We start from the raw sequence: 27,596 nt of genomic DNA on the forward strand, positions 1-27,596 counted from the left end.
TTTATCCTTGATAAATTTTCCAAAGAATAAATTATTTCTGTCAGAAATTAATGTAAAATGGATCCCCACTGTGCTGAGCATCAAAATCCAGGGATGACCACAGTTTGGGTTCAGTCTTGGAACCCTAGGGAAAGATAACATAAAGTTCTCTTTTTGAGCATAATGCTTGAGCATAAAAAGAGAAGTTGAATGTGTACATTAAGAGATTTCTTAACTTCATAGCAAAAACATTGAAGGTATTTCATATACTTTCTTTTCCTTTTGAAACAATAGAACTTTTCTTAATGCCCATTATATTTGTGACTTTATATAACAGCTCAGACTATCATGTCATCTGTCCGTGTTCAGTTCAGTTGGCTTAAACTCTAAGAAAGTAATTGGGAAAAGCTAATTTTCTTCTATGATTTGATATAAGCATACAAAAATAGAAAATGATTAGTCATCTGAAGTAATGTTGATTGAAATGGATTTTATTATTAGTGCTGTTTTTCACCTATACCAATACATACGTTGTCCAAAAAATGCAAAATGAAGTTTACTAAGTCAAAGGACTCCCAGTAACATTGATACTAAGTCCAAAGTATTATTTCTCAAATGTAATTAAAACCAAGTGACAGTTCAAGATTTTTTTATTTTTCTGCACTATTCTACAATAAAGCACCAAAAAAAATCCCTGGAGGAAGTTATAAATGTTTCCAACAAACAAAATGAAGAGAAACATTAGTCAGTTTCAAGCATCATTTACTCAATAATGGGGAATAACAATGTCATAAATCACTGACTACCTTTTAAGTCATATGATCTTTCATGCCATGGGCCTTTCAATAATCTTTTTCCTTAATTAAAATTGAAATATTTGAAAAATAAATATTTTTGAGAGCCCAAGAACGTGCAATAAGAGCAATACATTAGATTAGTGAAGAATTCTAAAAAACAATCCAAGGCAGTTGGCGGCTGCAGGTCATAAATGTCACTTATTAATGATACTTGATAAAACCATCTTTATAAAGAAAAATCTGAGAGAAATGCATATTTAATAACCCATGTGTGCTGCAGTACCTTAAAAGATAATTTCAGTATTTCGAAAATGAAATACACCTTAATTTTGACTAAACAATGTACCACTATTGCTTAGCTAATTAACTACATATGCTTCACATTGTATGTTAAGGATCTGTTCTAATATTCTGGATGGAAACAAGACATTTTAATGGAGGTGTAAGATTATGAACAATGGTTTATACTTCAAACTTAAACCATGTAATGAGAGAACATATTTTGAATAGTACAACTCTATTCAAATTCCAGATTTGAAATTGTAAATCATATGCAATTTATTTAAAGCTTAGATTCGTTCCTCATTTTAAAATGTCACTTCCTTTTATTAATGGGAAGCACTATTTAAAAGCCAAAGGCATTGCTAAAAGAAAATGGCATGTCTGGAAAAATCATAAATAATGCTAAGCACTTTACATGTTAAGTCTACCAGAAATGCAAAATAATTACATACAAGTACTGTTTAATGAACATTATACATTTGAACAGTCTATTGATACTCTTGAAAACTTTGAAAATGCTATATCATTGTATGCCTCAGTATTGATTATGAGTTAAAAAAATGCTTGCAGTTATTGCTTGAGTTATTGATAATACATAACACATTCACATATTTTTCAGTTTAAATATAAACATAATATGTATATCTCTTTCATATATAATTCTTGGTTACAGTTTTTTTCCTTCACTGTAATAGTAGACACTCTCATTTTCTTACTGGTTTTGTTACCCATAATATATCCCCCAGTGTGGGGTTTACAAATGTAGAAAAGTATGAAATTTGGTTCCTTTGAAGATGTCACAGAAGTATTATCTTTCATAGCAAAAGGAAGCTTTAGACTTTCTGAATGTCTTTGGCAGAGTCTATAGCAATGGGTTTTATACTTTGGTACCATTGAATTCAGAGAACAAATGACTGCTTTTGTAGGAAATGTTCACCTGTCCTTTTCTTCTGTCTTCTGAGGATGGAGTGAAAAAAAGAAATGCTATAGAAACTAACCTCTCCGGTCTTTGTTGAATGTAGATACGGTTTTTTTTTTTCCTTCTGTATAACCAGTTTTCTCAATGCAAGATCTAAAAATATGGATTGCTTAAAAATTGTTTCAATCCTTATTTTTTGAAATTATCATAAAGCTTTAAAATTTCCTTTTTAAAGATAGGTTACATAAAACTCATTCTGTAATATAGCAAGCCATTTGCAATTATCCTGATGCAATAGAAAATATAAATTGGAGGATAAATTACTATTTTACAAAAACAAATATTTTTATATTAACATCACATTTTTCTTATTAGACTTGTGAAACATAACATTGCTAGCAGAATAAGTGTTTAACAACAATTAACATCAAGGACCTAATTAAAGTTTTAATTTGAAAACTAAAATGTGTATTCACACTTGTAGTGTATTTACTCTAATAGTGTCGCAGAAAATAAATTGAAAAGGATTTTTAAAAAAATCTAATGAAAATAAATTGCTTTTGTTATATGACTACTCATGTAGTTGATAAATTAGAAAATAAGGGTTGAATATGTCATTTTTACCCATTTATCATCATTACCACCATCAACTTCATCATCATCAACCAAAGCAAAACAATTCCCTTTAGAGAATTTGTTTAGTTATTATGTATAAGAGAAATGTTCAAGTGATTTTGTAAGTAGATAATTTTGAGTTTAAATTCCTACTCTGTCTTTTGGACTATGTGAGTGAGTTGGGCAATCTACCAAGTTTCTCTTTTTACTTTGGGTGAGATGCTTAAAACGCTGCCTAGTATATAATGAGCAGTTAATAAATACTATCATTATTACTTTGACTATTATTATTAATAATATATTTTGTTCCAAAAATAGCTCTATAAGACAGGTACTATAACTATTTCCTTTTTATAAAGAAACTGGTTAAAAAATTATCTTAGATGATTTATCTAGAAAGAAATAAGACAGGAATATAAACACAGGCAGTCAGTCAACTCCAGAGCCCAAGTTACATAAAGGTACTACCTAAATGTAAAACTAATACTATTTTATCTCTCTTAGTAGACAGTAAGCTCACTCCAAACAGGATTGGTATATGAAAAATGGAATATTGCCAACAAATATGTGTTGGACAAACAGCCTATCATAAAGCATATTGTGTGTTCAAATGCAATGCAAACATACAAGAATATCTGATTTAAATGAAGAAGTAAATTTGGTTGAAACAAAATGAAGTCAATTAATTAAGCAAATTTATAAAGTAAACCTGATTAAAATATATTTTGAGAAGAAAAATGTTCCTGATTCCAATCTTAGTTTTTCTTTCTTTTTATATCTAAAAGATATAAAAGAAATAATATAAGATATGACAAGAAAGTCTTATTTATGTCTAAGAGAATTTAGCTATAAACAAATCTAACCACCAATGAAAAGCAGAAGACACTGGAGGGAAATAAATCTCCTATCATCATCTGCAGAAATAGCAATGAACATTTCTATCAGATGATGAATAATAAATATTTTAGACTGAGTAATAGAGTAAACTAAATAAAGGGATAACAATCAGGAACATTCACTCTCAGAAAGAATTGCAGTCTAGTCCTGTAAAAGATTAAAACAAAACAAAATTTAAAATCAAATCTACTAGCTAACATTAAAGGATAACTGAGATTAAGTTAGTGATAGACAAGAGATAAAATCCTAGATTGTCCATGGCAAATTCTGAAGAGGAACTTGGCCACATGAATTGGGAATATAGCTTTAAGGCACATTAGGCTGTACTTTATTGGTCCATTCATACATGTCTAAGGTACATGCTAAGGTAAAAGGCTACAGGCTACTACCTAAAATATTTTTTAATGGAATCATTTCACAGGACTAAAAAAGTTAATATAATTAGTCTTATATATTCTGAGCCAAAATAAACCTTAAAAAAAGAAAAATGAAAATGAATTTAAAATTAATTTGTTCTCAGAATTCCCTGGAGGTCCAGTCATTAGGACTCTGTGCTTCCACTTTTGGGGTCACAGGTTCGATCCATTGTTGGGGAACTAAGATCCCACAAGCCGCTTGGTGTGGCCAAAAAAAAAAAAAAAAAAAAATTAAGTAGCTCTCCAATTGATTGAAGTAAAATTTCTCTAGTTATACAAATTAATCCCTAAGGAATAAATCCAAATCAGTTAAGAAGGATACTGCATGAGGATTAGTAAAGAATATTTGATATTAGTTAGTAAAGAATTTGATATAAATTAGTAAAGAAATCTTGATATTACGCATTTGCATGAAATGTCAATTTTACAGAAAAGTCCCTACTAAGGATCTAATTGCACTCAATTAAAAATACTTTCATTTTAAAGCCACACAGGATATTTAAGTAAAGAAAAGAAAAACAAAGGCAATAAAAAAACACAACTTGATAGAGAAGGAAAAAAAATGGTAGTTAGAAGACTTGAGTGTGCACATAAAATAAATGGTTCATTATAACACTTCACAAAATATGATTGATATTTATACCATTGGGGAGTATCTGATCGACCTAAATGCATTCCAAAATTATTGGTGAATATAGAGTAAGCAGTGTATCTGTTGGATTGCCCAGTGGATGAAGTACAGGGTAGTTTTGAACCCAATGATATTCTGCCCTGAAGACTTTGATTAAATTATGTGGCTCTTTACCCAATATTCTAGATGTTTCTTCAGCCATCTCTACAGTAGTCAGAATCAACTTTCTTCTCACAAAACATTGGTGCATCTTGCTGACCAAGCTCCATCTGATGATCACTACACATACGTTCAAATAGAATGCAGATCCAGATAGATAATTTAGTCAGATCTCAGTATAAAGTTCATTAACAGGATATTAGCAAGACATTCACAGGAGAGAGGGAGAGAGAGAGACTAAGAGAAAGACAAAAAAGGCATAACCAGAGGGGCTGGCAGCTGAGAAGAGGAGGAGCGAGAGATTACATACATCATAAATGGCTACATGAAGCCACAGAATTGCTTAGAGTCTATCCCCCATGTTTTGTGTGCTAGAATTCATTAACATGTAGCTTCAGTCAGTGTATAAAGTGCTGTATCCATAAATATGGTTTTTGTTTTAGAACATTTTAATTTTAGTGTCTTTTCCTGGGAGAAATAATAGAAATTTCAGCCAAATTCCTTTTAGTCAGTCATCATTTTGAAATATTCTCAAATACATTAAGGGAAGAATTAGAGAGTTTTAAATGAGTTCTAACCTATTCTTTCCCTCTAATATTACAACATACCTAGGCAAAAATCCTTACATGTCTTATTGCATACTGAATATTGCTCTAGGCCAAGAGATTCTATATCACCTGACTCTTGAAATTCTGTATTTAATAATTATTTGGGACGGTTTTTTTTTTCCCATAATAAAATATAAATCCCTTTATTTTTCTATTACACAAATTTCCTTCTTTTTCATTATTCAAATATGTGATTTAATTACAAAGATTCACCTAGTCAACAGTCTCTGTTTGCTTAGTATACTTAATGTTGTAATAATTATTACAATAACAACAATGATGACAGCAATACCTGTATTAGTTTCCTACTGTTGCTATAACAAATTACCACAAAGTTAGTGACTTAAAACAATATACATTTATTATCTTACAGTTCTGGTGGTTGGAAGTCCTAAAATCAATGTGTCAACAAGGCTTCATTCCTTCTGGAGGCTGTAGGGGAGAATCTGTTTCCTTGCCATACTCAGTGTGATGGTATTTGGAGGTGAGGCCTTTGGGAGGTTATTTTGGAGATAATTGGTCAGCTCTACCCCCATGAATGGGATTATTGCCCTGAAAAAAGAGGTCCCAGAGAGCTCTCCTGGTAGTTCCACCATGTAAGAACGCAGTGAGAAGACAGCTGTTTGTGGACCCAGAAACAAATCCTCACCAGACACTGATTCTGCCGGGTGCCTTGACCTTGGACTTCCCAGCCACTACAACTGTGATAAATAAATTTATCTTGCTTATAAACCACCCAGTCTAAGGTATTTTTGTTCGTTAGCCTGATTGGACTAAGAAACACACTTAACCATATACCCAAATATAACCAGGAAGCTCAAAACCTCTTTGATTCCAATATATTTTAGTTATGTCTGGGATGTTTTGTGATCACTCATTGGAGTTTCAGTGCCAGATACACAGATAGCAAGTTAATTCCCTACGAACTCTTTGACATGTTCATAATCTGGTTGCAGATGAACACAGAAATATAAACAATGATGAAGAGAGCCTTGTGTGATTAATGTTATAGTATCACTCATTCTCCCTGAGTTACATGTTAGGATACTTTCTCTTCTCTTATGAGGTAAAAATAATGAGGCAGTTTTAAAATGGTTCGAAGGAGAGATAAATCACTGGAAGTCTTCAAAAGAAGTGGCATTTGAACTAAACCTTAGATGATTTTAGTTATTAAAATTAGCAGAGGAAAAGCTGTGGAAATGCTCTAAAAGCAAGAAAAGGGGAGGGATTTATGTTTAAGAAATGGAAAGTAGTCCTTTGTGGATCCAGCATAAATCATGTAAAGGGTCAAGTTGGAAATACGGGAGGAACAGTATTGGTACAGATCACAGAGGACTTAAAAACCAGGCAAGTTGGGTTTAGCTTTCTTCCCTAGGTGATGAGGAGCCATTGAGAATTTTGAGCAGGCAAGTGACATGATTAGGTATGGGTTTTGGTGTGATTCAATTTACATATACATGCAGAATGCATGAAGTGTGTTTGAATGATTGCAAAGACATCTAAAAGACTTATTTGATTAGACTGACACACATTACATGTATTAATTGTTCCTTTTGGAACAAGTAAGAGATTGTTAATCTTAATTGGAGATCTGGAACACTCAGTCTCCAGATCTTCACAAGACTGGCTCCCTAAATGGCTCACAATTTCTGGTGAATTGTCACCTCCTCAGAGAGGCTGTTCCTGACTTTCTTTCTCTGAGGCATTCCATCAGTCTTACCTTCTTTATTCTTCTTCTTAGCACTTACCACTGCTTCATTATGCATCTAACTTGCTTAATTTGTTTTTCATACTAGAATCCAAGTTCTAAGAGGACAGTGACTTTGTCTATCTTGTTTACCACAGCACCTAAAAAAGTTTCTGACACATAGGAAACAACACATTTTTATTAAAATGGATAAACAACTTGAAGACTAAGAATACAGATCAAGGCATTAGTGTCATTGACAGAAAACAGGACACCAAAAATACCTATTATACTAGAAAGTATTAAAAATACTCACAGTTACACCCTGTCCTCACTAAGTTTAGAGCATTTTAGATCTATATAAATATATTCAAATGCATTTGAAGGTAATCTCAAAAGTTAATGACACCTAGCTTTCAAACTTATCCCTAGCTGAGCCTACATATTTTCATCTTAGTTCTCCAGCCTTGAATTATTTAATTTATTGGTCCCAAATCTAATCTGGCACTCTCATCCTCATTTGGCTTTCATCCTGACTCTTAGTTGGGATTTAGATTTAAAAGGGCATGATGTGAGTTTCTTGATCCAAGTTTTGTTCCCCAGAAACCTCTTTCTAGTCTCTAGATAATCCTCCAAGGGTAGGGGTAATTCAGGCTGAAATTCAATGAACTATCAGTCTTCAGATTCAAGGAAGTGTATAGTGATGTTGGTGTCATTTCCCTCTCCCATCAAAAATTTCAATGTTCAGCCTCCATTCAAAAACTATTTAAATACTACCCACCATAAACAGAATATGGCCAACTTAGATTTAAGATGAAAATGCACCTTTTAAATGTAAATCACATTAAAAAATAATACTATCCATTTAGATCTCAGGGTCAGGTTCAGTTTAAAATAAGAAATAAAAGTCCATGTCAGAAACCAGAAAGTTAAACTATGTTATATGAAGCACCATGTATTGAAATATTCCTGTTTGTATACTATGCCAATATAAATTTAATCAATACATTCAAAATATGTAATCTATATTGCTTTTCACAGTTTTTTATTGTCACTGTAGAAAAATTGGTAGCATCCTTTTTTTCCAATGTAGCTTTGAAGCATGATCATAGCTACGTATAATGATCAAAATTGCACACTTACCCTAATTGCTTTGTTTTATTCATGGTCTTAAATCTCAAGGCAGCTCTTTGTGTTTTGAGAAAATGAATACAAGCTATTAGGCTCACAAGATTCATTTATTTTGACATAAAAATAAAATGAAATAATTGTTAGTCAACTAATATGTTGGTTTCCATAATACACTTTAGGATTAAAAGTAGTAAAAACAAAAGAATTATCTAGATAAGGAATATTCATTAATATGATGAAAACTTAATACAATTTCTTTTCTATTGCTTAAAACTGTATTTACTATAAATTTGAGATTCCAGTAGTGTAAAATGCCTGTGATATCTGAAAAACTTATTGGACAAGGAGGAAATTTTATCTGAGGAAAATATCCTCATCTTTTGCATATCCTGCAAATCCAAAACTAAGAGATGAGAAAGGGTTTAAGCAATAAGCCCAGATTTTGAAGCATACATTTACTTTTCTGCTATTTAAAAATATCTATGTACAAAAAAGGGCAAGAAAGCTTGTAGCCTTAATAGCTTTTCTTTCTCATGAACAGCTAAACCTTAACGGATCATTCCATTATTGGATAATTTCTTCTTTTGAAATCTTCCAAACACTTGCAGAGTAAAATGGCTGATTTGTTGCTGACTTAACCTTTTTGGTAAAATATGGGCTTTAGCACCTGTGACATAACTAGAGCCTTTTTATTTTTTCTTTAAATTTTCCTAAATAAAATATATTTTTAGTTGGATACCTTAGCATTCTGAATATAGCTTAATGTAGCCCTGCCTTTCAGTTAATGTAATAACTGTCATATAGCCATCATTTCTCTTACTAATACCTGTCTTACTATAGTTTGTTATAGGAATCAATTAATTCTAGTCACTACCTGATTTATACGTGGGAGCTTAAAACAGAATGAGAAAGAAAATGTAATTATTTTCTGTAAAAAGAAAGCAAACTAATCACTCATTATACTAAAAATGATTTGCTTCATGTCTTTCTTCTTCCCTGGACTATAAAATTCTTGATAACCATATTATTTACTTTTTACAACCTTATCTCCAGTGCATAGCACGGAGAATGACATATAATTGTTACATATTAAATGCTATTTAACCAAGCCTAACAATCACAAATTATAGAAAATTGTTTGAAAGTAGTGGGAAAGTTTAATATGAAGAAGAAAAACCTAATGGTTTTCATGATTTTTAAAAAATGTTTCAAATTTATTTATCAAAATCACTATTATTATTGTTATCATTAACTCTATGGAGCTGGCATGACTTTCTATTTTACAGAAGAGGAAACTGGGATTTAAAGAGGTTATGAAATTTTCTGAAGTTTATGAAAACTAGTAAGTAGGTGTTGATGGGTCTGGATTATATACTGAGGTCTTCCTCCAAAGTGCAAAGTCTTAACTACTACTATACTGCTTCTACTGCTACATAGATGAGTAACTAAAACAGAGTTGATCTTAGTCCAGTGTATAGAACGGGAGACCACAGAGTGCCTCTGTCTATATTAACACTAAATCAACTTTTTTTTTCTTTTACCATATTTCTAGGCAGATTTCTTTATTTCTTTGTTTATGATCTATTTTCACCAACCAAACTCCTCAAGAGTAAGAAACTTGGGTATCTTTTTAACCACTACATGTTGTACCTAAAAGTAGACTAAACATGGGCTTGGCCAAAAAGTTCCTTCGGTTTTTAAGTAAAAATAAAAGACATATTTTTCATTTTCACCAAGAACTTTATTGAACAACCTATTCACCGTTTTGTTCCAATACCTTCTGCCATTTTTCAGGAAACTTCGTATAATTCCATTTTCCCAAAACTCTTTGTCTTTTTGAGCAAAGAACTGTTCCATGTGCCTTTTATAGTCTTCCAGGGAATGGAAATTTTTTCCATTAAGAGAATTTTGTAAAGACCGAAATAAATGGAAATCCAAAGGTGCGATGTCTGGTGAATACAGCAGATGAATCAGAATTTCCCAGCCAAGCTGTAACAGTTTTTGCCTGGTCATCAAAGAAACATGTGGTCTTGCATTATCCTGATGGAAGATTATGCGTTTTCTGTTGACTAATTCTGGATGCTTTTTGTCGAGTGCTGCTTTCAGTTGGTCTAATTGGGAACAGTACTTGTTGGAATTAATCATTTCGTTTTCCAGAAGGAGCTCATCATAGAGGACTCCCTCCCAATCCCACCATAAACACAGCATCACCTTCTTTGGATGAAGACCGGCCTTTGGTGTGGTTGGTTGTGGTTCGTTTCGCTTGCCCCAAGATCTCTTCTGTTCCACATTATCGTACAGTATCCACTTTTCATCACCCATCACAATTTGTTTTAAAAACGGAACATTTTCATTACGTTTAAGTAGAGAATTGCACGTGGAAATATGGTCAAGAAAGTTTTTTCGCTTAACTTATGTGGAACCCAAACATCAAAGCGATTAACATAACCAAGCTGGTGCAAACAATTTTCAACACTTGATTTGGATATTTTGAGTATGTCGGCTATCTCCCGAGTGGTATAACACTGATTGTTCTCAATTAATGTCTCGATTTGATCTCTATCAACTTCAACTGGTCTACCCGACTGTGGAGCATAGTCCAGTGAGAAATCTCCAGCACGAAAATTCGCAAACCACTTTTGACACATTTGATCAGTCGCAGCACCTTCTCCATACACTGCAAAAATCTTTTTTTGTGTTTCAGTTGCATTTTTACCTTTCTTGAAATAATAAAGCATAGTATGCCAAAAATGTTGCTTTTTTTCTTCCATCTTCAATATTAAAATTGCTACACAAAAATTCACCAATTTTGATAAATGTTTTTTAAATGCATGCTGATAGGACAGTTGTCACTATACAATCTAACAAAATTGCTTCAGATGGAGTTAAAGACAACTAAGTGCTACTAGAGTCATATTACAGAAAGAAACGAATGAAATTTTTGGCCAACCCATTAGTATTCTTCTTAGTTACTTTAGGCTGCTATAACACAATACCACAGAGTAGGTGGCTTACAAAACAACAGAAATTTATTTCTCACAGTTTGGGAGGATGTCAAGTCCAATATCCTGACACCAGCATGGTTGGGGTCCGGTGCTACAGACTGTGGACTTCTCACTGAGTCCTCACATGGTGGAAAGGCTAGGGAGCTCTGCGGGGTCTCTTTTATATAGGCACTAATCCCAATCATGAGTGTTCGGCCCTCATGACCTAATCACCAATAAGTATCATTACGTTGAAGGTTATGTTTCAACATATGAATTTTGAAAAGACACAACATTCAAACCATAGCAATATTGCACAGGAACTGTACCCAGGAAGAGCTCAACAAATCTTTATTTAATAATGAATGTGTGGTAATTCAAGGAATGAGTGTCACTAATGATTAAGTTTACTTCTGAGTTAAGATAGAAATATTATTACGATATTACTTCTCAGCTATTGATCCAAAATGAAGTGTGATATTTTACAGTTAAGAAAGAGGACCAATACAAAAAAAAAATTTAACATCTTTAATATTTAAAAGGCCAAACAAATGCTAGTGGTTTAGTTATGAGGCAGCTCTCTGTGGTGTAATGAAGTCAAGGAGTAAAGAAGTCAAATAATCCAGGTTCAAAGTAGAATTCAAACATGTATTAGTTGTGTGACTTGTGATCAATCACTTAATCCCATCTCTAAATGGCAATAATGATAGTCTCTGACTCCTAGATTTGTTGTAAGATGAATATGTTACTAGAAAATAAAGTCCTTAACTCAGTGCTTAGCATATAATCATTTAAAAGAATTGTTGTTATTGTTTGAGAGTAAACTCTAGCTTTCAATTATATTCAATTATTTTTTAAAACCCTGTTTCAAAATCAAAAGATAATTCACATATTCAGTAATATGATTTTAACCTCCTTTATAGCTAAAACTTTTAAGAGAGTGATTTTCACTTTTTGGTTAATTCTTCATATTGGGCAATGCTAAATAAATGTAAACTGTTCCAATTATAACTTTGATTTTAGTAGTAGTAATGTGTATGAATAATTGCATCAAACTGCTAAGTCAAATAATAGAAAACAACATTATTGCTGTTTTTAGACATGTTTATTATATCTCATTTTGCTAAGATTTGCCTTCAGACTTCTACTTACCGGTGCAGAATATAGCTTTGCAAAGTTATCTAGCATACAAAAAAAGAAAAAACAAACTTTGTAAGAAGAAAGCAAACAAAACTTTATTTCTTTAAGCCTTTTGTTTTACGTATTAACAAACATCAAAACTATCTGAATAAGATTAATTCTAACTAAAGCAACCTAAGACATTAACATACGTGACTTGTTTCAAGGATCTAGAAATGAGTCAATTACATTAGTGGTTTAAGCATATTTGTTCACTGTATACTTTTATTGGATTATGAAGAAGAGAGATCGTTGATTTAATTTCAGAATCTATTTTCTAATTCATTCATATTAAATTTACAGATTTCAAAATAGTTTTTGTTAATTTTTATACAAATTTTTTCTTTACAATCTTTTTTTTTTTTTACAATCTTATTTTTTAATATACTGTTCTAAATGTGTCCAAACTTACTAACAAGAAAAAAATTAGACTGTACTAATTCATCACCACTGGCACAGCTGGTCCTTTACTGATATTTATGCAGAACTTACCAATGGCCCAATGAACACTTTAAAGAATTCAATAGCTTTTCAAATCTTAATAGGTACTTATCATTGGAAAGATTTGTCTTATTGAATACTTTTGATAATTTTGTTTTCTCTATGGTCTCACTATCAGTTCACTTGGAAATGTAGAGGTCTTAAACTTCCTTATCACATTCTTGTCAATAGGAGAAAAACAGAGAGCTTCAAAAACTTTTGGTTCTATGTATTTCTGCCAATCAAGGTAATCCAGGAGATAAATGGAACAATAAGAAAAGACCCTATTCCTTTGTTCACCACTAATTCATCACACTTTTCATGGCTGGATCGCAACTGAAGCAACACAGATTTGACCTTTAAATCTTAGCTAGGCTGCATTTGATCATATCTCCCACAGGTATAACTTCATTGAATTCAGTACTTCCATTGCCCTTTTTCCATAATTTGACTTTGATTTATCTTTTAACTATCAGCAGTCAACATTAACACACTAAGCCATGGGTGTGAAAATCAAGTGATGTGCTTTATCAGGCCTGTAATCATATATATATCTATTCAATACCATTCTATTAACTTTGAAGCAAAAATACAATTTGATTTTATTGATTTAAAAACAGAACAAATTTGCACAATTAGTTATCTATTGTTATAACTACTTTAGCTGCCTTGGGATTTTGAGACTGAGGTACTTTTACAGGCAGAAAATATAAAGCCATTAATGAGGTCAAAATACAGCAATGATTCAGGTACAATATTCAGTTATTCTTATGATTTCACATAAAACATTTCTATTGATGTATTTCTTTTTTCCCCTTCAACAGACATTGGGTGAATTATAAAACTTCACTGAAAGTTAATTCAAGGAGGTTTACTAAACAATAAAAACTTAAATCCTTAAGGACCATTTTTTTTTTCCTAATAATTGTTTCTTTTAAACTAGTGTGAACCTACCTGACCCTCCAGTAATTTTTTACTTCTAACCAACTGAAAGTTAATGAACCACGAATTACACTGGGGAAGAGAATTGGCCTTTTACAAGGAGCTGGAATGTGTTGAATGTGGTGAGAGAACATTAACAAGTCTGTCAATTAGCCTGGAAGGTATTTGGACTTTTATGTGTTTTGTTTGCTTGCTCAGTATATCAAATGAATTCCCTTCATTTTGTTTAATATATTTCTAATAATAACAGTAACCAAACAGCCTTTTTCTCAATCTATAATTTGTCTTTCATGACAGTCTGCTCAGAAGTTGCAGAGACCTAAGCACAAACTTTTCAGACTCACAGTGTAATTGTCCTACTTCCTGACTCTCAGTGCAGTAATCTTTTTTTTTTGTTTTGTTTTTTTAAAAAGACAGTCTTTTTATTTATTTTTATTTTTTATTTTTATTTATTTATATTTTACTTTTGGCTGTGTTGGGTCTTCGTTTCTGTGCGAGGGCTTTCTCTAGTTGCGGTGAGCGGGGGCCACTCTTCATCGCGGTGCGCGGGCCTCTCACTGTCGCGGCCTCTCTTGTTGCGGAGCACAGGCTCCAGACGCGCAGGCTCAGTAGTTGTGGCTCACGGGCCCAGTTGCTCCGCGGCATGTGGGATCCGCCCAGACCAGGGCTTGAACCCGTGTTCCCTGCGTCGGCAGGCAGACTCTCAACCACTGCGCCACCAGGGAAGCCCAGTGCAGTAATCTTTGAGGAAGAGATAGTTATTTATTCTTAAATTCCTTACCACTTTATGCACATAACTAATTTTCATTTAAACCAGTGTTCTAACCAAACCATTTAACAAACCTCAGGTGGAGACAGATATTACAGCATTTCCTCAAACTTTCAAAGGCATATTACTGATAACTCTATCCTAGTATCTAATAAGAGTATCCACTCATTAGTGACATGGTAGATTATTAGTATTTACGACCTTTCATAGTCTTAAAAACAGTTTTCCCAAGTGCATAGGGAAGATAATCTATTTACTAATACTATACACTATTTCTTAACTGAATGGTTTTCAAACCTTGGTAAACCTGAGAGCTTAAATTCAAAACAAACATAAACAATGAAAATAAACTTAGAAAAAAAATGAAAAGAAAGAAATGAAAGGAAAGATCTATTACTAAAATGGAAGAGGACCTTCATTTTAACTTTTCAGGACTCAAGAATTCAAAACAAAAATAATCACTATATAAATTATGAACTAGCACATAAAAATTTATTGTCCTATCTTTGAAGAATTATAATTTGAAGTATCAATATTACTGTTTTTTACCATAGATAAACATAATTTTAAGGAGAATTGTGATTATTAACTTTCATTAAAATCACCTAAATGATTAATTAAAAATAAAAACACCTAAGGTAATTGTAAGGGAACTTGGTCTTAATTTTCTAAACATCCAATTCATCATTCACTGTTATAACACCCAGAGGATTACACTTTTTAATACTTGAATCAGTTGGGGAAATTATACAGAAAACAATTTATTGGCCAAATGGATACTTATAATTATTAAGGCACAGAGATATGCATGCTATATGTAGTAATAACGATTTTAGAAAAGAAGGGTTTTTCGGATTTTTTTTTTTTTTTACTATAAAGTATTCCACTAGTAAATAGAACAGAGAACAATAAAATAAAATATATATAATGAATACATCTGTAAAGAATCCTTTAAATGCTATGTATTCTTCTACCAGTGTTTTGAGAACTCCATTTATTGTAATACAGTAATTAAAAACATTCTATAGAAATATGCTTCATTTCATTGAAGACTTTAAAAATAATTGCCTGAAAGAGCAATGCTACTGTTGAGCTTAAAACTTAGTAATTAATATTTTTTTGAATCTAAACTGATGTTGCTTGGATTGGTGGAATATTTTGTTTACCTACAATATTTGCTACATAATTCATGGCATGTGACATTTCAATTAGTAAATAATAAATTACTTTCAGAAACATAAATATTTCCTTTTCTATTCCTTTTTTCTGCAAGTAGACAATATGTCAGCAAATAAGTTATTCTCAAAATAAGATGTTCGTATGACAATAGATCACACAGTTAAACTGAAGGAGCAAAATTCAGGCTTCAAATACTCAGAAATCCAACTTTCCTACTATGTTTTTCAATTTTACATTCTAGAAATAGTAAACAGTGAATTTCCTCACATATTAGAAAATACTTATGAATGTACTGTCTCATAATGAGATTGAAATTATAAACAGCAAATATCTTGGACTCCTCTCTCTCTCTCATTCCAGTATATCAGCTATCTATTTTAAAAATAATGCTGGTGAAAAAAACACATAAAATCTCAGGAGTAAACAATGTCTATTCATTTTTTCTCAGAAGCCAGTGGGTGGTCTGAGAGATTCTGTTTCTCTGGGTAATTGATCTTCTACACGCTCACACATGTGGCTACGAGCAGGTGACAGTTCTGCTAGGAGCTGGCTACGTAAGGTGGCCTCAACTGGAACTACTCAGCTCTGCTCTAGATATTTCTTATCTTCCAGTAAGGTAGCTCAGGCCTGTTTCCATGGTGGTAGCTTTGTTCCAAGAAAGAAAGTGGAAGTGAGAAAGCATTTCTCAAGTCTGCACTTGTAGCAAGTTTGCTACTATCACAGTGGGCAAAGAAAGTCATATGGCTAATCCCAGAGTTAGTTTGGAAAAATAGACACCACCTCTTGAGGAAAGTAGCTGCAATGCCAAATTGTAAAGAGCTTAGATATTTGTATAGATAGAGTGCTGCTAGAATTTTTGCCAACAATCCATTACACTCTACATCTAGTTTGTTATCAGTTCCCTCTGAATACAAAACCATATGGTTCATGTTGTTCTTCCTGACCTGTTTCTAATATTACTACCCTAATGTAAAATCATGTTAACACTCACCTGAAATATGATACTGATCGTGTAACTAGATTTCATCACCCCTAAGTCTTGCTCCTCCTCAATATTTCCTACATACATTTCAGGTATTTCAAGACTTTGTTTGTTTGCTTGTTTTTTGTTTTGCTTATCTTTTCTACCATGTTTAATGACACTTATTAGGGCATAGGGTTGTGATGCACTCTTCTTTATATCTTCTATAGTTTTTGTAAATATTGTCCAATATGTTGTCCACAAAATGCACTTAATTTTTTTCAGTTAGGAAAATAAATGAATGAATGAATGAAAGGAAAATAAATCACAAAATAATCAAATCTAAAATCTCAACCTCAAATATTTTCAGATATAATTATTTCTTTAGGATCCCTATGAATTCAGATCCCCTTTCCAAACCCTTAGAAGTATGACTTTACTCAAGTCTTAACTTATATGTCTTATTGGCTGTTACTAGATGCCGATTTTGTAACATTCTAAAACTTTCTAGGTATAGTTATGCTGCTTCCTTTCTGCATTATTATGATCTCTTACATGTATGAAATGTACTGGGGTATTTATACTGAAGGCCACAGTGTGTTTCATGTTACATTTGAGTTTGTAGAAGGTATAGTCCTGAGACAATTCTTACAACAGTGAAGAAGTAACATTAAAACAAATGCCCAATTCCCTCTTTGATTGATTGATATCATAATTATTGTTCCAGATCCTCTCAGTATGTAAATCATCCTTGAGAAGTAAATTAGTCCTTTGTGAAGTTTCATCATAACTCCTTAAAGTATATACTTCATGAAATTATTGTTTTAAGGAACTAATTGATACCAATGTGCTTTAAAGATTTTTATGATGTTTCCCAAAGGCTTACTACATCAGCTAATAATCCATTTATTGGTGTTTTCTGACTCATTGCAGGTTTTGAATGCATAGTTTGTGTCAGAGAATCCGTGGAAGACAAACTTGTCCTCAGAATACCTACATCATGGTGGTCAGACACCAATAGTGTTAAAGTAGTCCGACAAGGAGGCCAGTAGACCGAGGTGGTTCTAATGCCTTGGTAGCGTATGTAAGCCAACTGAAACCTAAGCCAGAGTCAATTCCTATAAATGCCTCAAGGATAAGAAGAACAACCAATCACAAACATCCAACAAAGCTTTCCTGAGTAATGCAACTACTTAAGCCAATCAAATATATATGTATATGTACATATACATATATATATATATATATATTTGCTTTATTTTATGTTTTTTCTATGAAAACCTTGTTCCTAGTGCCTTTCAGTAGAGCACTCCTAATCACTTCTGGTTTGGCATTGCCCAACTGGAATTGATTTTTGCTCAGATAAACTCTCAAAATTTGTAATATGCCTTGGTTTATCTTTTAACAGTGGAATGACCACATAATTTATCCAAACCAGGACACTCTTGAGATTAAAAGGACTGTTATTAATACCTATAACAGAAAATATAGGACTATTCCAGGAAAATGAGACAAATGGTCACTACGGATATCAGCAACCCATTATAATATGATTCCCAGATAAAATACAATGTGTGTATTTAGGTGGGGATATTCGGGGAGAGATTCTGAGATCTTGCAGTATTAAAGAAAATGAAAAGCCAGAGAGTACTTAAAGTAGTAGAGACAGATTCCATTCAAGAACTGTTGCAATAGGGGAAAAGAGATCTCAGTGTAGAATTGGGCTCAATTCTGAATATGGCAAGGACAGGTGTGATTTATAGCCAAGGAGTAGGATGTGGGGTCAATAGATGGGAAATTACTAAGCAGAGACATCAAAGAAAGGTAGGGGAATTACTGCTAAACTGACCTAACAGGATTCTTGCCGAAGGCAGGCCAGAGTGATTAGATGCCAATGGTGGAAGATGAAGATTTGATCAGATATTGAGAGGGATAAGATATCAAGGTGGAGGAGTCTCTCTAAACTGACTTATGCAGGATTCTTGTTAAAACTGAGCTATGCATGTCAACAAAAGTTAGGGGACCAAGGTACTGAGGTCTAATTGAGAAAAAGGCTCAGAGAAGCCTTACTAAAATGTGGTCAAGGAGAGAGTCTTTATCAGTGCACACACTTTTGCCATCCTCATGAAAGGTATTGGTAGATCTTGGAGACTAGAATATGGGCATAGAACAAAAAGGAGGAATGGGATATTCAGGGTTGCAGTGTAAGTGACTAGTTACTATTTCTTCCTACTTTTCTTCCTTCCTTCCTTTCTTCCTTTCCTCCTTCCTTCCTTCCTTCTTTCCTTTCTTTCTTCCAAAACTATTTATTAAGCAGGCTATGAGGGATATAAAAATAACCAATATACAATTAGTTCCTGTCCTCAAGGAATTCACATTTGGTTGGATTTAAAATTACACAATTGAAATTTACTTACTTTTAAAACTAACCTTTACAAAGAACTACAAAATAATAGTAGGTGAACCTGAACTCTTAGTCTTGGGAGGGATTTAATCAGAAAACTATTTTCTGAGGAAGTGAGGTTTACACTGTTATCTGTCAGATAATTAGGATTCAGATACAGAAAAGAAGGGGAAAAAGATTTTTAGCCAAAGACCTCAGACAAAGCTACTGATGTGAAATAAAAAAAACAAGCAAACAAACAATAAACATTAAAAAAAAGTGATCAGAATGACACTAGGAATGATAGACAAGAGGATATTTAGAAATGAGGAAACGAGGAAAGGGTTCAGATCATTGAAAGCAATTTAGGCAATTTTAAGTCTTTTAATTTGATACCAAGATCATGGTAAATTAGAGTAAGATGAGATAAATCTCAATATTATGATGACTTAACACAATTAAACAGTACTTTTCTTTGATATCAGAATTCTGTATGTGGTTGTAGGTGTTGGGACATTATGTTGGGAGAGAGGAGAAGGGGAGGTAGGAGGTCTGCTTCATGAAGTTATTCAAGGACCCAGGTTCCTTTCATTCCATAGCTCTGCCACATTGCACTCATAGCTCCAAATGTTGGCATAAATGTCCAGCAACCAAGTGAGGGACAGGAGAGTGCATGGAGGTTTGTGCAGGACATTTTACAGGCCAGTGTATACTTTTGCCTCACTCCATTGACCAAAACTCAATTACACGACTCTACCTAACTGAAGAAGAGGTTAAGAACTGCAGTTTGGCTGCGCTTACAGTGTGTAGGAGAAAAATAAAATGACTCTGATGGGCACGTAGCATTCTTTGTGAGGACTGAAACCATGTATTCATACATTCAACCTGGACACTAAGAACAGAAACTATACCTACTGTTCACATTAACATGAGTTTGATATACCACTATATTTACTAATATTTCTTCATTGGTCCAGGAGTTTATTTAGCAAATAATTTGCTTTTTAATTATAGACACTTTCTGAAAGATCCATCAACTCTTCAACGGAAAGCATTAAGAGAGAGTCGTGCCCTAAGATTCTTTGAAAAATCCTCACTTTGCTATTTCTACCAATCCTGTACTGTTTTAATGTGATCCTTACCAATTTCCAACCAATTCTCTGCATGAAAAAATTCACCTTAAACCAAACTTTCAATTCTGAATTAATTCTGACCTTATCTTTCCTCTTCTAGTGTACTGCGATAGCTTTAAAAAGATAGTGTTCTCTTCCTTAGTGCAGTAAAAATTAAAATCTGCCTTGGGCTTCCCTGGTGGCGCAGTGGTTGAGAGTCTGTCTGCCAATGCAGGGGACACGGGTTCGAGCCCTGGTCTGGGAAGATCCCACATGCCGCGGAGCAACTAGGCCCGTGAGCCACAATTACTGAGCCTGCGCGTCTGGAGCCTGTGCTCCGCAACAAGAGAGGCCGCGACAGTGAGAGGCCCGCGCACCGCAATGAAGAGTGGCCCCCACTTGCCGCAACTAGAGAAAAGCCCTCGCACAGAAATGAAGACCCAACACAGCCATAAATAAATAAATAAACCCAAAGTTTAAAAAAAAAAAAAAAAAAGCTGTGGTCCTTCTCATAGAGAACTGCATATATGTATACACATTAAAAAAAAAAAAAAATCTGCCTTGTGTTATCAATAGTTTGTGTCGGTGATATATGGAGTAGCTAGCATTCAACATTTGTTAAATTAAAGCATTTATTTATCTATTTATGCTATAGAAGGATGTGCTCTGATTTGTGTTTGTCTAGAAGTCTTTGTGGTATAGTTTAGTTTTTTAGAATTTTATTAAAATTTACATATGATTTTGTAGCCTGTAGTAGCTATAAATACATAAATGACCAAACTCTAGTAGATCAAAACCAAATCCTGGGGACTCATATCCAGCAAGATGATTTATAGTGCCAGACAAGTGGTCTTGTAGAATCAAAACATTTCTAAGTTGTAGGGGGAGAGAAAATATTTTCAGATTATGCTAAATCTGGCAAATCCTCCCATTTCATAAAAGCTCAATGTAGACAAGTAAAGCCATTTTATAACTCAAGTCAATTTCAGAACTGAGATAGAACTGACAAATGAAACAAACCGAACAAGCAAAAACCCAGAGGTACAGCATATGTAGACAGAATCCATTCCCTGAGCCATTTCCCTAAGAAATTACCACCTGAAGTAGGAATTATGCAGGGTACCTACTGAAGGACAATAAGCTATTTAACAAAGCTGCATAGATCTCTGTAGTAGGTGTACAATAGGGAAACATAAAGCTATAGAAACAGCACTGTTGATAACTCTATGTCAAATTCCCAACTTTAAGCAAAGGTAGAGGTTGAAGCTGATATTACTTTGCAGGTATTTCTTCAAAGAGTTGACCTTTCTAATACAAATCATTGAAAGCAAGCATATTGACAATTATTTAGATCCAACTATATGCTGTCTACAAGAGACTCACTTTAGATCGAAGGGCACGCATGGGTTGAAAGTGAAATGAAATGCAAAGATATTTCATGTGAATAGTAACCAAAACAGGACAGGAGTGGCTATACTAATGTGAGACAAAATAGACTTTAAGTCAAAACTGTTCCAAGAGACAAGGACATTAGATAATGACAAAAGGGTCAATTAACCAAGAAGATATATTTATATGGATATATATGCACCAAAATCATAGCTCCTAAATAAGTAAACCCAACATTGATAAATCGAAGGGAGAAATGGGCAAATCTATAATAATAGAAGATTTCAGTACCCCAATTTAAATAATGGATAGAACAACCAGACAGATGATCAGTAAGTAAACAGAACACTTAACATTAAACCAATTGAAAGTACATATATAATATATTCCACCCAGTAACAGCAGAAAATGCCTTCCTCTCACGTGCACATATAGCATTCTACAGGATAGAACACATATTAAGCCTCAAAAGAAGTCTTAATAAATTTAAGGAGATTAAAATCATACACAGTGTCTTTTCCAATCATAATGGAAACTAGGAATCAATAGCTAAAGGAAAACTAGAAAATCAACAAATACGTGGAAATTAGACAAATGCTCTTATATAACTCATGGGTCAAAGAAGAAATCACAAGCGAAATTAGAAAATATCTTGAGACAAATGAACATAAAAACATAACATACCAAAACTTATAGGATACAGTGAAAATAATGCCAAAGGGAAATTTGTAGCTGTAACCACTCACATAAAAAAGAAGAAAGACCTCAAATCAACAACCTTACTTTACACCTTAGGGAACTAGAAAAAGAGCAAACTAAACCCAAAGCTAGCTGAGGAAGGAAATAATAAAGATTATTCCTTAATCTTTAAGGAATTAAGGTTCCTTAATTCCTTAAGGAATTAAAGCAGAGATAAATGAAATAGAATAAGAAAATGGAGAAAATCAGTGAAACCAAGAGTAGGTGTTTGGAAAAGATCAATAAAATTAACAAATTTAAACTAAATGAACATTATGTATACCCTGTTGTTTGGGATATAATATTTGGAAGTATCACACTTCTCCAAAAACACACATTTGCAGTTGGTTCTATGAGTCTAGCAGAATTTTTATCATCTTTTTCTTATAATTATTAGCCTCTACACGTTTGAATATTTTCCTAATATAAAGAAGTATTTTTATTCTTGATGATTTAATTGGTGATTAAGTTTGGACCCAAATCACCTAGTAAAGTTCAAGCTAATAAATAGTGAAGTAAAAGGAGTTTCTAAGCTTGCATTTCACATGAAAACCGGACATGAAGCAAAAACTTAGTAGCTATTACTTTGGGGGGAAATGATTGGTCCGAGGAAATTGAAGTGAGGCACTGAAGAAAGGGAGATAGGGAAAAGAGTAAAACCTGGTTACTGTTGAGGACAACTGGAGCTCAGTCTTGCTAAGACCTTCTAAGAAAATGTGTAGAACACACTTCAGAATTTTCCCACCAGTCTATGAAAAGGTTGGAGTATTTATCCAGAGTTCCTGCGCTCCATAAGTTGGGGGTTGCCCTGAGGAGCATTAACTTTCCCCACACGTTTTGTTGTACCTACTTATGATTAATTAAGTGACCTACTGCTGCTTTGAGGAGAGCGAACTAAGATATGCCAAGGTGTGTGCTTGATTGTTTGATAAAGGACATTGACAAGGATGCATTGGAATTGTCCACTATAAGACTGCTGCAAACGGGTGACAATGAGGATGTAGCATAGTGTGCCAAAATAGCCGCTAAAGCCCATCCTTTGTACCACTCAGACCTACTCCTGCTATGCATAATTCTACTCTATCACTATCACTGGTGGATAGTTATAATGTCAGAAAATTTAAAGAAAGACTTTATTTTCTTTAACAAGAAAGTTCATAAATATACTTCAAATTAATTTAAAATCCATGTTGATATTGAAAATTCAAATTTATAGCAGTAAAATGTGTAAATTTCCTCAAAGATATTTCTAAAATAAAAGTCTCACCATTCTATTACAGTATTATATGAGGTGATATGTTTCTTTAATAAAAGCCCTGAAAGTGATGACATAGCTTTGGCAAATTTTTAATTAAAGCTTTAAGATGACATAGAAAATTGACAGACTAAAAAGAAAATTAATTTATTTGTTAACTGTATTTGTTGTGTGGGTGGAATGAATTATAACTTCAGTCAAAATATTTACCTCACTTTTGACCTGCCTCATCAGAAAAACATGGATAAGCTAAACCTAATATAATATTCCAAATGTCTCACTTTCAAGGATTAGAGATTTCATGGCACATAAAAACAGATTTTAAAACATTTTATAGTATGTGTAAAATTGTATTATTATTCAATATTAATTTGAATTTGTTAATTTCTTATTTATACCTCACCTACATCACAAACTGATTTGAAGAAACTACTGAACTGAGAACTGTTTGAAAACATAGAATGGCTTTTTTCATTGATGTTTCAGTTTCAAGTGTTTGACACCGACTGAAATAATGCTATCTCAGCATCAAGCATTAAGTTTTGTAGGATATCTCCCTTTTCTTTCACTGTATATTGTAACTTTAAATATTTGCAAATAAAATTCAGCAAAAAGCAATGTAATGGTTGAGCAGAATTTTCTAATAATGTAATAAAAGGAGCTGAGAGTAAAGTTTTTCTTTCTTCACTGAGTAAATCTGTATCTTTGCGGGAGAAAAGTAGGTGAGGCCAATATTTTCTGAATTACATCTCCAAATGGATAACAAATGAGAAAACAATAACAGGAATCAAAACAGCAAAAATAAAACCAAACCACCTGGGAAATAAAAATAATTCTTCTTGTTATTAAGTCAAAGAAAAATAGAAAATTATTAATATATTCAGATAATGAGTACACATATCAAAATAAATTTAATGAAACCAAAGGTATATTAGAGAAATATTTATAATGTCAAATGTTTATGGAAAAATCTAAAGAAAATAATCTAATAATTAGGCACATTTTGCTTTAAAAACCCTAAAAAAGAGAAATAATAAATTAAAAATATGAAATAATACATTATACAAAGAAAAAATTCCATTTTATCAAATGCAAAACTTGCATATTTAGTATTTGGAGAAACAAATACAAAATGCAAGATGATATCAAAAGAGAAAATGTAGAATATGACTACTGATGAAGATGATAACACAATAGACTGTTATTAAATATATGACAATTAAAATATACATTTTGAGTAATAACTTTAAAATCTTGAAATAATTATTTTTTTGCTCAATGTTAATTGAACCAAGAGGTAAAATGATTGAATAATGTGTTCAAAAGTTGACAAGTTTTTTCAAAAACCCCTAAATAGATGTTGGCCTCAGGTAGTTTCATAAGCAAGTTTGTTAAGAAACCAATTACAAACATGTAAATATCATCCTTCTTAGTTTTGAAATCCTAGACAATTAATATAAACAACTGAAAGAAATTTAAGGATGCCCCCTAGTACTAATTTTGTTTGACATTCTTCACTAAATTAAAAAGAATGAAATATAAGATATGAAATAGGATTTTACTGGAAGGACCAAGAAAGTTATTTTTAAAATATTTATAAATAATAATATTCAGCACAACATCTAGTTAAAAAGAAAATGGTCAGAAAGATACTTAATACATTGTTAGTGAGATGGTAAATTAACACTATTCTGTAAACTAATTTTAAAATGTTATCAACAAGCTTAAATCACACATATCTTTTGAACTAGCCATTAGTCTTCCAGTAATTTATACTAGTGAAATGATAAGGCAAATGTGCTAAAATTTATGGACTCGCATGCTTATTATAGCTTGGTGTCTAATAGCAAAATGGGGCAAATATATTAAATGTCTAACTATGATACATTAATAATGTGGAACATGATATAATTTTATATGTATTCTTCAGTTTAGGTTTCATTCAATAGCTGTAGAAATGGAATTATATATATTTTGTATACCAAGTGGTATATGCTACACCAAAGGATTTGTAATATACTAATTACACTGTTTGGAAGCATGTACACCAAAATCTTAAATATGGCTGTCTCCTGTAGGATCATTTTTTTTTTTCTTCCATTTCTTTAGTGTATTTCAATAAGTAAAAGGAAAAACGACAGAAGAAAGAAACTGCTTTTTATTATGGGGGAGAGGAAAACAGAAAGCAGTGTGGCTATAATCCTCACAAATGATGCAGCATGGAGCATGGTGGAATATTAGGGTAATGATACAAAGGCCAATACTTCCTCAACATAATTACCATTCATTGAATAAACTCACATCAGCCAGCATTTTTCATGATACAATAAAAGCAAACTGCTTATTTGAAAATACAGTTATATTAATATGTGACCTTTGAAAATTGCCAGGTAGAAATGTTAAATGTTCTCTGCAGTTAGTGCCAAGCAACTATATATGAAAATGATTTTATTATGATACAGAACAATCATGAGGCATAGACAAGGTCAATGAAAAATCCTAAATAAGAACAGCAGAGGGACTTTTCCCATAGTTTTACTTGTATAGTTGATGAGCATGATTTGGAAATCAATATTACACTAATATAACAACAGTACTATAGATTTTTGCCTTTGTAGTTATTCTTTACTTAGCTACTTAGTTTTAAAGAGTTTTCATTCTGTATTAGGATTTCTACTCTCTCAATATTTTTGTTTTTATTACCAAGTTCCAAAAATAGATCTTTGATTGCAGCCAATATTATTTTATCCAGGCCTAGATGGAGGCTGCTACATCTAATTGGCTATTTGATGTTCATTTGATAATAATTTGTAATAAATATTTTCATGCACCTAGTATGGGCCATTTATGTTCCCATAGCAGTCAACGTGCCCAAAAAATAAACTCATGATCTTCCCATACAAACTCAGTCCTCTTCCTTTTGGGACCTATACATCTAGTTGTAAAATCAAGAAACATTTCCAGGTACTGTGTACCATTATCCCCAAGTTATATGTAATCCATCACTAAGTCCTGTCCCTTTGCCACTTAAATTGTTTTTGGATTCATCTACCTTTCTCCAATGCCAGAGTCACTGTCATTGTACCAGTCCAACTCTCCATCATTTCTCTTCTGGACTACCACAGTATCTTCCTACTTGTTTTCCCTTCTTTCACTGCTGCTTTTCTCTCAGATATTTCTTACATCTTCCTTATAGTCAAAAGAAAGATACAATCATGGTACTCTATCTTGTCTCCACTTAAAATTCTAGAATGCTTTTTCTTATCAGAAAAATATGAAAATCTTAACAAAGCCCTTCATAACATGCTTACTTTCTCCGGATTCATCTCACTTTACTCATTACCTCCTTCTCTGTGCTCCAGGCCTATTTTCTTGTTTCTGGAAAGTATCATGCCCCTTTTGGTCATCCCTGGAATCAACTCCCATAGTACCTTGTACTTTTACTTCCTAACACTTACCGAAATATATATTGATACATTTTAATATAATTAGTCTAAAATATTTATCTTTCACATTAGACAATACACTACTTTAGGATAAACAAAAAAGTGTATTTTTACCCAATGATATTCTCAGCATATACTCCATTGATGGCACTTATTAAACATGCTATATTCGTTGTTAATGAAGACTAACATACACACACACACACAGAGCACTTCTTAGAGCAGTGGTTCTTTTTTTTTAAATTGGGATATGATTCATATACAATAAATTTCACCTGTTTAAGGTGTAGAATTCAGTGATTTTTTTAGTATATTCGCAAAGTTCTGCCACTACAATCACTATCTAATTTCAGGACATTTTTACCACTCCTAAAATAAAGACTCAATTTACCCTCACTCTAGCCCTGGAAAATAATAATTTGCTTTCTATCTCTATGGATTTGTCTATTTTGGACATGTCCATAGAATAGAGCAATACAGTATATGGCTTTTCTGTTTGGTTTCTTTCATTTAACATAATGTTTTCAATGTCTATCCAAGTTTTAGCATGTATGAATACTTATTTCCTATTTATGGCTAAATGATATTTCATTGTGTAAATATACCACATTTTGTTTATTCTTTCATCAACTGGTGGACAGTGTGGGTTGTTTCTAAT

At 32.7% G+C, this 27,596-nt stretch overlaps 1 long non-coding RNA gene across 1 annotated transcript in view; it reads right to left on the bottom strand.

Annotated features, from left to right (window-relative positions):
• The window catches only part of LOC309611541, a 39,401-nt gene extending 12,262 nt beyond the window's left edge, over nt 1-27,139 (bottom strand). The window contains exons 1-2 of the long non-coding RNA XR_014234583.1: nt 20,671-27,139; nt 1-20,295 (exon numbers count right to left, since the gene is read on the bottom strand). The exon at nt 1-20,295 is cut by the window's left edge and continues 12,262 nt beyond it. This is a non-coding gene — a long non-coding RNA (uncharacterized lncRNA). The remainder of the gene's footprint in view (nt 20,296-20,670) is intronic.
• Between the last annotated feature and the right edge of the window lie 457 nt (nt 27,140-27,596).

The sequence above is a fragment of the Balaenoptera borealis genome (genome assembly GCF_965194805.1).
Source record: "Balaenoptera borealis genome assembly, chromosome: 1".
Taxonomy (NCBI): Eukaryota; Metazoa; Chordata; class Mammalia; order Artiodactyla; family Balaenopteridae; genus Balaenoptera; species Balaenoptera borealis.